The sequence below is a fragment of the Manis javanica genome, chromosome 12 (assembly GCF_040802235.1).
Source record: "Manis javanica isolate MJ-LG chromosome 12, MJ_LKY, whole genome shotgun sequence".
In the NCBI taxonomy this organism is placed as follows: domain Eukaryota; kingdom Metazoa; phylum Chordata; class Mammalia; order Pholidota; family Manidae; genus Manis; species Manis javanica.
The window spans coordinates 1,530,743-1,543,557 of record NC_133167.1 but is presented as its reverse complement, the minus strand read 5'-3'; the positions used below and the strand labels follow the sequence as shown (position 1 = coordinate 1,543,557).

Below are 12,815 nucleotides of genomic sequence, written 5' to 3'. Positions count from 1 at the left end.
GGCACAAGCAGAGTGGTAGCCTCGGCAGCCGTGGGAGAAAGGAGGTTTCCGGGTTCCCACAAGTGAGCGGCATGTGGGCACCAAGGTGCCTGCCTGATGGGGGGCAGGCTGCTGGCTCGGGGCCCTCCTTTCCCAGTGGAAGCCTGTCCGTCTCCCGGCTTCCTGCCTTCTCTGCAGCAGGAGGAACCGATTGAGTGGGAGGGGTGGACACCGAGGAGCCTCCCTGGACGTCCAGCCCCAGCCAGAGGCGGCGAGGCCGGGGGCCCCGTGAGGCAGGGGCTCCCGCTGGAATCCAGGTGAGGCTGAGTCAGCACCGCAGGGGTTTTGAGCAGCTGAGGAGCAGGAAGGCCCGGCTGGCCCCCACACGAGGGTCTCTTGAGGAGACAGAAGGGCAGAGGGGAGAGCTGAGGGGTGAAGAACCGGGGAGGTCTCCCGGGAGAGGGGCAGGTGCAGGTCCGGTGTGCCAGGCCCGAGGCATGCGGGTGCGCTGCTCCACAGGGAGGTGTCAAGGGTCTACTCAGTGGTGCCACCTCGGCCGGGCCCAGGGGCCTGGGTGTGTGAGGGAGAACTGTATGCACATTAAAAATCAAACCGTGGGAGCAACACGCAGAATAAACACTGACTAAAAGGGCCCGTCAGAGGCTGGAGCAGAGACCTGGGGTCAAAGTCACATGGGCGGGCCCAGGAATAGACTGACAGGCTAGTTAATAGGTTAGGAGGCCCAGGAACAAATTCAAGCATCCTTAATAATTCCCTCCACTGTGAGGGTGACACTGCAAATCAGGGGCACAAGGACTGATTGCTCTCCTACCCTAGTGGGCCGTGAGGTTGTGACTGGTCTCTGAGGGCATGAAGTGAGCGTCTCACACTTTCCCGTACATGGTCCAGGTGCGTTAGTGCTCCGAGTCTAAACAGTCTTGGGGTGCAGGGACACCCCAGGGTTCTGTAGATACAAGACCCGTCAATGAGAAGACTGATGGCCTACAGAAAGGTCTTCACTCCCAAAGCATGGCCGTGGTGGGCTCTCACGAGTGTCGCTGAGGCGGAGGTGGGCCCACAGCAAGGTCACATGGGGGCCTCTGGGGACCTACCCCCAGGAAGGGCAGGGAGGGGAGCGGGGCTGGGTGGAGGGAGGAGGCGAACCCAGACACGGTCTCTGGGACAGCCCCAGCCGAGCCCACAGGGTGGTCTGGGCCTTCAGAGGTGCCCTGAATTGGGGCTGGGGGCTAGCTTTCATATCTCTACATCCGTCACCAGATAAACCAGGAGGGGACAGAGCCTTGTCTGGGCTTTGCAGCCCCTGAGGCAGCTGCCAAGGGCTGACAGTGGGGGCTCTGCACAAAGAGCCTCGTTCGGGAGGGGGCTCCACAGCATCAGAGCCTCTGCCCCCGGGATCAGGAGACAGAAGGCGTGCTGGAACATTCCCAAAATGCCCCAGATAAAGAAATACACATTTAATACATAGACAGTTTGCAAAATATACGGCAAGTCATTAAGAGACGCTGTGAAGATCCCAGTAGAAAGATGGGCAGCAGTCAGGAACAGGTGGTTCGGCAAGAAGGCGATGCGAATGTCCGCAGAGGAAGCGGCGCTCACCTTGCGAACTGTGAGAGCATTTACTGTCTAGTTAGGACAGGCTCTTAACACTGACGCCCATGCTGATGATTAGGAATTTGATAGGTTCTCATATTCTACTGGGGGGTGGGGGGGATGTGTTGTAACTTTGCACAGCTTTTCTAGAAGGCGATTTCTTCAAATGCACAAAATACCTTTAAATGTCCGCTTAGATACAGACTCAACCCCATTTATGAAAACACAATCCTTTCCTGTCACATTGACCCTGTCTCTGTGCAGCTCTTTCTGGACCCTACTTTGTGCCATTAGTCAGTTTGTCTACCCTCTGCCAGTATCACACTTGCTCAATTACCACTGCTTTGTAAGAAATCTTGTTTATAATGTCTGGCCCTTGTGTTTCAAGGTTACTTTGGGAGCATATGAGTATTTGAGTCAGCTTGTGAGCTTCTGCAGAAGTTATCTGCTGGGATTTTAATTGGGGCTCTACCGAATGTATAGATTAGGGAACTGTCCTTACCAGGGCAAACCTTTCCGTTCATTTACAACTTCTTCAATTTCTCTCAATAACTTTTTGCAGATTTCTGTGTAAAGATTGTGAACATCTTTTGTTAGATTTATTCCCAGATAAAAAGTGTCTTTTGAAAGGTTTTTTTCTGTCTGTGTGTTATGTGGGAATACATATGATTTTTTGCACACTGATATTATATCAGACAAGTTTATTAAATTAACTTATTGATTATAACAGTTTGCCTTAAATTCTTTCAGATTTATAAGCTTTATAAATAATCTTTCAGATTTATAAAAAACTTATTCACATATTAAGTTTTTAACTTTTACAAGGCCAAATTAGTTTATATTATTCTGAATGGTTTCTGGTTCTGGCATCAGACTGAGAAAGCCCTTCTTTACTCCAACATTATAAAATAAGGTCTACTTCCCTAATAATGCTTTTATGGATTTATAACTTAATATATAGTACAGCACACTTGCCCCCCTTTTCAAATGGCTTTTGGCAATTTCAACGCATTTCATTTTTTTCTGCCTAAATTCTAGGATTATTTCGACAATGTAAAAAATAAATCCCTTTTATCGGGATCACAATAGATCTTATTTAAGAATTATTGTCATTTTTTATGACATTCACACTTACCATCCATGTACCATTGCAAAAGACATTTGCACTTATTCAAGTCTCCAGCCCATTCATCTAGTACATGGCGGCTTTAAGAACAGTGGGGCAGACTCAGGAGGGCGTCACGTATGGACGCTGGGCGAAGGGCTCCTGGGGACTCAGCACGCAGTCCTCGCCCCTCTGCACACCTGTGAAAATGCCCGTGAAAATGACAGCGGGTCTATTTGCCCGCCCGCTGACCCGGTCATTTTCTGCGTAGCTCTGCCTCTTTCACAGGCCATTCTTTCCCCCTGCGGCAGCTGTGATGGGGACTGTGTTCTGTGCGTACTTGGTATGGTTAGAGTGCAGTGACTTTATAAACCATAAGCGGCAGAGCAAAGGTTGAATATAGCTCTCTGCTCATTGATTTGTATAAATGGAACACAAAATTCCTGAGTGCTTTTCAATAATTCATGGTTTTATAAACATAGAAATTCATCTCAATGAGTCTCGTGAAGAACGCTGCACTCAGATGGACTGGAGTCCCCCGGGAAGGTAGGTGCAGCGCTGCGGCCCCGGGTCAGAGGCAGGCGCGCCCAGCCGCCTCCCTGCCGCGTGCGCTCCCGGGAGCCTAGGAGCCAGCTCATGCTGGACCTCGTTCAGACTCTCAGATACCGGGAGGCCGCCTCCCAGCATGGCTGAGGGGCGTCCAGCCTCCGGTGCAGTCAGCGGCCAAGGTCAGCTGGGTCCACGTGCGTCGGAGCTCCCCTCGGACAATATGCGTCTCCACCGAGGTCTCTGAAGCCAGCCTTCGTCGGCGTCCCACTGTGACAGAGCAGCAGGCCGCGGGCTCCACGAATAAACTGGCTCTGGTTCTCGAACCCACTGTGAGCTCTTGGGCAAGAGTCTTACATTTCAGAGCACCTGTTTTTTCATATATAAAGTTTTTACTTCAGTATCTGCCTTCAGAGCATCTGTGAGGTTATGTCCACACTGCAGATTTGGGCAGGACTGTGCATCACATGCCAGGAGGAGCATTTCCCGATCATGCAGTTTTGTTCTTTGGCATCATAGACACCGTTTGCCATGAGAGGCTCTGAAGATGAAACCAAGTAATGCAGGTGACCCGCTTTCTCAGAAAATAGAGGAGGCCGGTGCTTAGGGCAATCCCAGTGTCTCTTCTCTCTCAGTTAAATATGAGATTGCAGGAAATGATCTCTTTCCTAATAAAAATAGCACCCAATTCTTCGGGTTTGGAAGTTTTCAGAGTTGAAAGTTTGGCCCTAGCTCTGCTCCTCCAGGTGGGGCCTCGTCCTTGGGTGCATTGCCGAGGGTCACTGTCCCCATCGCCACGGCTCCTGTGCAAGTGCTGGCGCCCCTGAGCTATGACCTGCAGGCCAGTCACAGCCCATTCTCCACAGGTGCCGCCTCAGCACGGGCAGGACAAGGCCGCACTGCCGATCGTGTTTAGGAGCGTGGTTAGGATCACACGCACACATGCACCGCTACACACTGGGTCGTCTGGTCCACTGGAGTCCTGGACTCTGGCCAGCAGGCTGTTTCCCGGAAGCATACACCTTGCAAGGGCCTCTTGCTGTCATGGCTCTGTGCGCCAATCAGTGAGAGCAGACCACGGCCACTGACCGTGTCCCCTGAGTCCCCTCCAGACAGCCCTGCTCGCGTTGCACGTTCTTCAGGGCCTCCCTCGTGGATGTCCTCCCACCTCTGGCGAGTGTCCCAGCTGGAGGCTCTCTGGTCCTGATTCAGTGACCCCAATCCAGTGAGGAGGGTGCGACCCAGTATGTCCAACCCCATGGCTACGCAAAAGGGAACCTCCGATCCCATAACTATAGGTTCGAAGCATAAAAATATGGTGATGTTCATAGGTCTCTGGTATGAACCCTTTCCATTTACTTCAGCAAAACTCCTTCCTGGGCTGTGTGTTCATTTTGGGTTCTATCTTGTTGATCTGATACCTGTTACCTTTACAATGCTGCTCCCACTCTTCTGTGGCCACTGTCCCAAGTGTTGGATGCTGGAAGACCCCTTGCCTTTCCGAGGTGGTCCTTGGGTGACTGGTCTCTGGCCCCATGCAGGTGCCCGGCCACTGACCTGCTCTAACTCCCACACGGCAGCCCTGCTGTGGGTTCAGGGTCCCGGCCTGCAGCCCTCCCTGGCTTCGGCCCCTCTGAACCACCTGCTTGCAGGCTTGGAATGGCACCCTGACTGGCTCCTGCCCCCCATTACCTGCCACCCTGTAGTGAAGAGAGATCACTGTGGCCTTCAGAGGGGTCTCTCAAGGTCATCGCAGAGAGGGAACCACGTTGGGGCAGGATCTGCCTTACTTAGGGCCAGAAGCCATGTGCAGAGGGCCGGGCGTGCTGGCGGGAGGCATGTGGTCTGAGTGCAGAGGGCCCAGCCCTACAGGGAGAGATGGAGGCGCTGGGGAGCTGTCTGTGTTTGACACATTATTCGCTGAGCGGCTACCTTCCCAAGACTTTGTGACCTCACAGACTTCTGCTCAGTAGGGATGCAAATGATTCCTGCCTCTTGGAAAAGACGACTCAGAAGCTATGGTACCGTTTGCCCTGTAGGACCACAGCCGAGTTTGTGGCAATCTTGTTTAACGTCCTTTCCCCGTTGCTTATAAACACCCAGCTCTCAAAATGCTCTCTGTGCCAGCTTAGCTGCCCTGCTGGCCCCCTCACTCATGAGTTAAGCAAATGTCTGATGCATGCTCACCACTTACTTACAGGAGAGGCTTTCTTTAAACCACAGACCGATTCTCCCTGCAAAATGCTTTTGAGGCTGGCCCAGGGAGCCTTGGTTTGTCTCTGAACAACTGCCTCCAAGCATGATAATAATCCACTACGACAAGCCCGTCCCCCCGCCCCATGGCACTGCCTCTGTCCCCGTCGCCCCCTCCCCCTTTTTCCTTTGCTTTGGCCAGGAATTAAAAGGGGGGAGAAGGCAGGGCAGAGAAGCAGGTGCAGCCGGCCCCCAGCGCCCTAGCCCCGCACAGATGCCTGGGGCTCAGATGCAGGCACCGCCTCTGCTTGGCTCATCCCCACCCTCTGCACCTCCGCCTCCTGAGGCACGTTTAGAGGTGCTAGCTGTGTCTTTTGCTTTCCTTTGTGCTTAATGACTCATCTGAAAAGTTCAGGGGTGCTCTAAAGGGCTGACTCTCCGCCCTCCCTGCTCCAGGCAGGGCTGGCTCCGTTCCAGAGGAGAGCGGCAGGCCCTGGAGCGGAGGCGGAGAGGGGCTGCGGCCTGGCTGGAGCGCGCTGCCCAGGGTCTCGGGCTGACCGGCAGGGAGGGGACAGAGCCATGAGTGGGCACCTGTCCTGGTCTCTCCCTTCCCTGACTGCCTCCTCCAACATGCTGATGCATCAGCCCAGGTGCCCGAGTGGGGACGGGTCAGCTCGGGGCCACCACGGAGGTCCATGCAGCCGGCCACCGGCTCCCCGGCCCAGCTGCGGCTTCCTTCTCGCGGCTGCCCTGCGGGCGGAGGGGCCCCTTCACACGGGAAGGCAAGGTGGGTTTCTTGTTCTATCGGGGGGCTTATACTTCAGGCCATCCCTCTGTGGAATGAAGACAGATATTTTTTTCTTATCTTAGGAATGGGTTTGTTGGAATTCTTCATTCATTTATTCTCTCAGCAAATATTCATGGAGCAACTGCTAAATTCTAAGCACAAACAATGCACGAAAGCACAGCTGCCCTCGTAGTTTTTGCCCCATGGAGGGGGAGAGGGACCCCCCAGGGCTATTGGCTCCCCACTTCTGCCTTGACGAGCCTCCGCAGACACACTGGGCGACACAACAGTCATTCGCTGTGCCACAGTCCTGGGCGGGGTCTGGCTGGGCGTCCAGGCTGAGATCGCCGTGTGGGCAGGCGGCTCGGGGAGGAGTGTCTCCATGCCTCTCCCAGTGCCGAGGCCCTCGGTGCCCCGGCTGGAGGCACCCCTCCCACTCTGCCCCTGTGGCTGCGTCTCCCTCTGACCCTCCCCTCCTTCCTCCCGCGTCCGTTTTAAAGGACCCCGTGATTACACTGGGCCCAGTTGTATGATCCAGGATTATCTCCCCATATTAAAGCCAAATGATTAGCAGATGCGAGTCCCCTTTGCTATGTAACCTAAATATTTATAGGGTCTTGGGATTAGGGTGTGGACAACCTGAAAGACCACGATTCTGCCCCCACACAAATAAACACATTCAAACTAGTAAATGTCATGGTATTAACTGTGAGAGGTGACGCGTGACAGCCACAGACGGGTGGCCAGGAAGGCTGACTGAGGGACGGACAGAGGAGGCGATCGGGTAAGAGAAAGAAAGGAAAGACGTCTGAACTGTACAGGAGGCGCAGTTATCTCTGCGGATGGCACGATCTTACATGCAGAAAACCCTAAAGACTGATTAAAACAGCTGTTAAAACTAATAAACAAATTCAGTGAAGTTGTGGGATACAAATTCAGCTCAACATACAAAAGTTTGCTGTTTCTATATATGAACAATGAACCATCTGAAAAGGAAATGAAGGAAACAATCCCATTTACAATAGCAATGAAAGGGACAAAATAATTAGGAATACTTAACAAGGAGGTAGAGACCTGTACAATGAAAATCACATGACCTTGCTGAAATCAGACACAGATAAATGTAAACACATCCCATGTCATGAAAGAATTAATATTGCTAGGATGCCCGCACTACCCAGAGTGACCTGTAGATTCAATGCAATCCCTATCAAAATCTCAATACCATTTTATATGGAAAAAGAAAGTTTATATCCTAAAGTTTCTATGGAACCACAGAAGACAAAATGACCAGCGTAAACAACCTTGAGAAGGAAGAACAAAGCTGGAGGCGTCACACCTTCCGACGTCAAAGTTACAAAGCTACAGTAATTAAAACAGTGTGGTACTGGCCTAAGACAGACACAGAGACCACAGGGTCAGAACAGAGTCCAGAAGTAAACCCATGCTTATACGGTCCACTGGTCTTTGTCAGCAGTGTTAAGAACACACGATGGAGGGATCACAGTCTCTTCAATAAATGGTGTTGGGAGAACTAACCAGGGCCCACATGGATGCCGTGAAACTGCACCCTTACCGTACATCGCACCCAACAATCAATCATGATCAGCTGAACACCTAGAGGCAAGACCTGAAACTGTAAAAATCCTAGAAGAAAACACAGGGGAAAGCTTTGACAGTGGTCTTGGCAATGGTTTCTTGGATATGACACCAAAACACAGGCAACAAAAGCAAAAATAGGGAAGTGGGGCCACATCAAATCAGAAACTGCTGCACAGCCAAGGACATGGGCAGCAGAGGAAGGAGCTCTGCAGGGCTGGCCAAGGTGCGTGGAAGTGCACAGAAGGCAGGTATGGGACACAGGACGTGGCTGGAGTGGGGGGGCTTGGTTTGGGTGCGGCCCTGGAAGAGAAGGGAGGGGAGGGTTTGCAGGAGGAAGGCGAGGTCTCGGGTGCAGGATGAGGGCTGGAGTGCGGACTTGGCTCTGTGGACGCCTGGGGAGGCCCAGGGTGCCAAGAGGCAGGGGGTTCAGGTGAGGTGGGGAGGTACCTGAGGGGAATAGGCAGGTTGGAAGGTGCCAGGGAGAACGTGGGGTGAAAGGTGGGTTTCATTTAAGGGCGGGGAAAGGCCAGCTTCGGGAAGCTGTCAGATTTGCAATGTGGGATGTGCAGCCCGCTTCCCGAGCACTCCAGTCCGTTTTCAGAGCGGTCAGGTCTTGGATTTCCTTGACAGAGAAGCTGCCCCTTCTTATGGGCCTCCGCCAGGGGTCACCTGAAGAAAGCAGCCCTTTTCCCCTAGAAGGCTGACTCAAGCCTCCACTGGCCGCGCTCACTGTTTCTCAAGCATTTTCAATTTCCAGAGCACTTCTTTTCCTGATGGAGGTTTACATTATCTGAGTTCCAGGGTGTCCACAGTGACAATTCTCCACATGGGGTCTGTGCACACAGGATCTGTGATTTATTGGTCCCAGTTATCCTGGCTCTGAATTGACTGCTGACCTTTGGCAAACTGAAGCCTAAGTAAGGACAATCAACATGCAGAGCAAATTTCCACAACAGTTAACTGCATTTCTAAAGCACTTCCTTGATAAAATCCACATGTTTATGTGTGCACCGAAAACAAGCCCTGGAAAAGATGGATGCACGGGTCAGGCCTGTTTGGCTGAACAAGAGGCTGCCGAGGGAGTCGCGAGAGCTCAAGCTCAGTGTGATGGGATCTCAATGCCACAGACAAACTGTGGGGTGTTAGTGAGACTGGGGTTCACCCGGCTCTCACTCAACAGATGATAGGACATCTGTGTGCGAGGCGAATGGTCCACAGGAGCTGCAGACGGAGCCTGGGCCTCTTCTAACAAAGACGAGGGGCCCTAGGGCCACATTCCCATAGGTCCCACCTGCAGCTCATTGCGGCTTCTGAACCTAGCGGGGGAACTCAGGGACAGCACTGTCCCTGACGTAGTGTCATTGGATTCAGGGGGCCTTGTATGTGTCTGATGCGTGCATGCTCATTATTCCTCCATGCCACTGAGTGAATGGAGAACAAAGCTGAGATGGGTGATTTGTACATATGTGAACATTCCCTAGAGTAATAAAAGGTCTGTATTTCTAGAACCATCTGCTTAGAACAACTGGTGCTTCCAGTGACCCACAACCAACATGCCAGGATCTCCCTGGCTGTCCCCAGATCTGGTAACCGGGACTAGGCGGATGCGCCCCAGCAGAGCATCCTGACGCCCTTGCTGCCTTCCGGGGCCACATCAAGGTCAGTCGTTCATTTAAAGAATCCCAAAGGGCATGTGACCTCAATTTTTATAATTTCCTCACTGAAATTCAAGAGAAATTTCTTAGCTGTTCCCTATTATCCCCTTGTTGCTCAGAAAAGTTAAAGTTTAAATGGCAATTCTCTTTAGAATTTTATATCTGTTTCCAAACATTCTCGGTTTAATTGCTAACTGATTCCTTAGAAAATTGAATCACTATATTACATTGTTTTCATGCACCAGTGGCCTGGGAGAAGTTGGCAGAGGCCCCCACAAAAGTTAACAGTGTCAGTGCACCAAGCTGTGAGTACTTCATTAGGTGAGTTTCTAGCCGGGGTTTCCTCCTGATTTTGTCCCGTTTTCATATTTCTGTCCCAAAGCCCCGAGTTGGATGGATACATGTCAAAGCCAGGCTTTTAGTATCGAAACTCTTCAGCTGACATTCAAGTTGCTGCCACTTCTCTTTCCCAAGGCATAAAGCAGGTGACTGCAGTTGGTCGGCGGGGTGGCAGGGAGGCTGTTGTAGTGGGAAGACAGAGAAGTGGTGGCCCCCAGGATGCTCTTCCCCAGGGACGCCACCTCCCTCCAGGGATAGCCTTGACTTGCTGACGGCCACCAACCCCTTCAGACCTTGCTCACACTTCCTGATTCTCCTCTTTATCTGTCTTTTCTAGTCTTCCTTGTGGGCGGGGACTGCCTGTGGACAGCTGGGTGTGGTGGGCATGCAGCAGGTGCCCAGCGCCTGGGGACTGGCAGGATCCCTGGTGGCGGGTCGCCATCTGGGGCGCCACAGCAGTGACATGTTCTCGAGCCGCTGGTGCCTGACACAGCGGGGAGAATGCCCAGGCGGCTCCTTGTTTTCTCCATCATGCACCTCATTTTCTGGACCTCGGTGTCCCCCGCTGGCGTACAGGCCACCTGTGGGTTCTCCGCCCACTGTTTACTTCAGCAGTTACCGGAATCACCTGTGCACATGTCCTTGCAGCCGCACCGCGAAGCTCCCCTCTGCAGGGGCTTCTCCTCTGCCAGCAGCAAAGGGTACATGGCACTGCCTAATGGCACCGGCTTCCCTGGCCCTGGGGGGCCTAGCTGGAGAACAACGTCCCTGCAGCACAGACGGGCCCCACTGCCCCACCCCCCCAGCTCTGTTCCCCTTCCTGCCATTTCTACCTGCTCAGGATCCCCCATCCCCCAGGAGTGCTTCCCCAGTAGACCAGCCACTCCCAAGGCTGTGCCTCCTCTCTGCCTCTCGGGGCCCCAGGGTAAGTGAGGGTCATGTCCTGGGTGGCTGTGGATGTTCCGAGCTGGAGGAGATGGGCCACAGGCGGAGGTGCGGAGCAGCACACCCTGGCTCTGACACGGGACCTCCTGAGGGCAGGCCACTTGGGCCCGGCTGGCCTGAGACTGCCTGCATCTGGCTCCTAGGGCCGCCACTGTGCCTGAGGCCGGCCGCGGGACCCCAGTGCTGGTCTGTGTTCCTGGGCCCCATGGTGGTGTCTGGCACCGAATGGCCCTCATGCCCAGTGTTGAGGCTCAGGCCCAACTCTCCAGCCTCCAAGCCGGCCTGGAGGGAAGCCGCTGCGCCCCACACAGTGACCTTGCTGCCTGGCCCGAATCCCCCAGGGCCTGGGTGCAGGTGGAAGTGTTTCCACCACCAGAACACCATTTGTGATGACTTTCTCAAGTTCTCTTTTCCCCAGCAAGTTGAGTTTTAACACCTGTGTTAGAATCTACCTGTTCACCTTAGGCATGGCCCCTAAGGGGGGAGAAGAGCTGTAATTATACTCACCCCACTCACCCCAACACTCTGACCTCCTAGAAAATTGAAAAGGGGAAATCATCTTCTTTTTTTTTAACCTAACTAACTCTGTGACTGGTGACTGACTGTCACAGGAGAAGGCTGGCTGCTGGGAGGGAGGGGAGAGGCCAGTCACCTGGGTGGCCGGACGTCAGGCTGGGGGCCAGGCTGTTTGCCAGGGTTGTGGCAGCTCCGAACGCCCAACCCTTGTCTTTTTACAGGTTGGGGAAAAGCCGCATGGATCATGCTCTGGGCACCCCTGAGGTAGAGCCTGGATCGCCATGCCCCCAGCGCCCACCAGGCTCCCGAGCACGTTTAAAGGGCTCCCTTGGCTTAAGGAGGCTCCCTTCAGCATCAGCGTCTTTAAAAAATATTGTGTGAAATGCTCATAACTTATATTTTACCACTTCAACCACTTTGAGGTGTACAACTCGGTGGCATTAAGTACATTCATGTACATGCCACCCCCAAGCATCTCCAGAACTTGTTCTTCCCAGCTGGAAACCCTGCCCCACTGACCACTGCCTTCCTTCCCCTCCCCCAGCCCCAGGCCCCGCCTTCTATTCTGTCTCTGAATCTGACCCCTGTAGGGGCCTCGCAGGAAGTCATACTGTACTTGCCCTTTTCTGATCAGCTTATTCACTTAGCATTATGTCTGCAGGGCTCACCCACGTTGTGATGCATTAGGGGTTCCTTCCTTTTTTAAGGCTGCATAATATTCCCTTGTGTGGCGAAGCACATTTGTTTTCCATTCATCCCTTGATGGACTTGGGTTATTTCCACATTTTAGCTATTGTGAATAATGCTGCTATGAATATGGGTGTGTAAGTATCTCTTTAATACTCTGCTTTCAATTTTTTTGGTGTATAACCAGAAGTGGGATTGCTGATCATATAGGAAGTCCATGTTTGCTGGGTTTTTTTTTTAGAAATTGTAATACTGTTTTCCACCTTTTAAATATTTTTTCAATATTTTATACATTTTTTAATTGGAAAAAGGAGCTCTGATTTTGTACCACTTGGGGAACTTTGATCAGAATGTGTGCACTAACTGTGTGCATTCCTCCCTATTTTTAATGTGGAAAACAGTTTCATTTTTTCTTTCTGTGATTGAAGAGCAAGCCTGATCCCTCAAAGTTATGATGTTTGATGTTCAGTATCACAAATGGAGTGTGTGGGAATCATTTTCAAATTGCTCCTTTCAGGGAAGAGAAGCCCGTGAAAAGAAAACGGGTTTGAGAGTGGATGAGGATAGAAAACAAGACCTTCTTTCTAGAAGGCTTCACCTTTGAATATCAAATGAATTTGTAATAGGTAATGATTCACCTGGAACAAACTTCAAAAGGTATAAAAGGGGGTACAGTGGATGGAAGTGCTGCCCCCCAGCCCTGTCCTCAGCCACCCGGGAACTTCCCTTCCAGAGACGTCCAGAATTACCAGCCTTGTGTGTCCCCGTGGGTCCATGAACATGTAGTCGAGAAGGAACCTACTCTTTTTTCCCTTTTTTAAAAATAACACAAATGATACCCTATTATACA

General features: G+C 52.3%; 1 long non-coding RNA gene across 1 annotated transcript; it reads left to right on the top strand.

Moving 5' to 3' along the window:
* Positions 1 to 210: 210 nt before the first annotated feature.
* LOC108386955 (uncharacterized) lies at positions 211 to 10,577 on the top strand. Its single transcript, XR_005058883.2, has 3 exons — positions 211 to 296; positions 9,330 to 9,482; positions 9,724 to 10,577. It is a non-coding gene; the product is annotated as an uncharacterized lncRNA (long non-coding RNA).
* The last annotated feature ends 2,238 nt before the right edge of the window (positions 10,578 to 12,815 follow it).